The sequence below is a fragment of the Patagioenas fasciata genome, chromosome 3, assembly GCF_037038585.1.
Source record: "Patagioenas fasciata isolate bPatFas1 chromosome 3, bPatFas1.hap1, whole genome shotgun sequence".
Taxonomy (NCBI): domain Eukaryota; kingdom Metazoa; phylum Chordata; class Aves; order Columbiformes; family Columbidae; genus Patagioenas; species Patagioenas fasciata.
This window is the reverse complement of record NC_092522.1, coordinates 70,536,463-70,537,657: the sequence shown is the minus strand read 5'-3', so window position 1 is coordinate 70,537,657 and position 1,195 is coordinate 70,536,463. Positions and strand designations below refer to the sequence as shown.

Here is a 1,195-nt window from a genome sequence, read left to right as displayed (position 1 = left end):
CACTGCCCTCTTTCTCACCTCATAAATCACAGGCAGAGGTGAGAGGTGTGTGACTATGTGAGGAAGAAGAGCAGCTTGTGCTGGAGCCCTGGATGCAGATTTAAGTGTGCAGCTGATGTGCTCTGCTATGGGACAGAGCTGGCTGCTGCCAGCCAGCTCTGGGAGGAGAAGGGGAGGTACCCTGCTGATGTGGGACTTCAAGAGGCTTTACCCTGCTCTCATCACCTCTCTCCTCCTCACCTTCCGAGGCACCTATACCAATTTTAGGAGCTTAGAAGGTGTGCTGAGGGCTTCCTTGCAGGAGGGAGCAAGACAGATGGTAATGGCAGGGAGGTATTAAAACTCCTTTTGCCCTCTCTGTTTATTTCTTTCCACCTCCCAGAGAACATCTGGAATCTCTCTTGTCCCCATAACCATATATCAAACAACCCTGCATTGTGGGAGCTGTGCAAATACACTGCAAAGAGGCAGTCTGTTCTTCAGGTGAGGAGACACCACAGAGACTTGCAGCCCCTCTCCTGCCAGGTGAGAGGTGCAGGAGACAAACCTTTCCTACTTTCTCTGGGGGGCACGACAGTTGTTCAGAGAGGCATGCACAGCTGGGACAGCTAAGGAGGTCCCAAGGATTCATGGTGGCAGTAAGTGACCCTTTATCTGTGGAGGAAAAGGTGTGGGAACACCCTTAGCTATCAGAGCAGCCAAAAAAAAAAAAATAACCAAAAAAAAATTCTAAGCAGTGGCCAACAGCCCTGCCTGTGCCCCTCTAGGCAGACATTACTCAGCAGCCACCTGCTGACTCCTGGAAACCCTACAGGTGGGCATGGGCGTGTCCATAGGCAGTTTTGTGAAGGTAAGATGTCTAGACAGATGCTACACCAGGGCAGGCTTCCTCTCCCTGCTTGTACCTGCCCAGGGTGGTGAGACTTTGGATGCTCCCACCACGCACGACCCCTCCAAGCTGCCAAGTATCTCTTTAAGCTATCTGCTGGGCAGCAATGCCAATGCCTCGGGCTCGCGGAACAGCCGGTCGGATGGTCCCTGAATTGTGCGAGCAGAAGGTCGAAGACAGTACTAAAAGGAAAAACAATCAGGATAGGGAAACGGGGTAGAGAGAAAAACTAGCTTCCCTGACCGGGAATCGAACCCGGGCCGCGGCGGTGAGAGCGCCGAATCCTAACCACTAGACCACCAGGGA

General features: G+C 52.8%; 1 non-coding gene across 1 annotated transcript; it reads right to left on the bottom strand.

Moving 5' to 3' along the window:
- Window positions 1-1,123: 1,123 nt before the first annotated feature.
- TRNAE-CUC (transfer RNA glutamic acid (anticodon CUC)) lies at window positions 1,124-1,195 on the bottom strand. The gene has a single exon. It is a non-coding gene; the product is annotated as a tRNA-Glu (tRNA).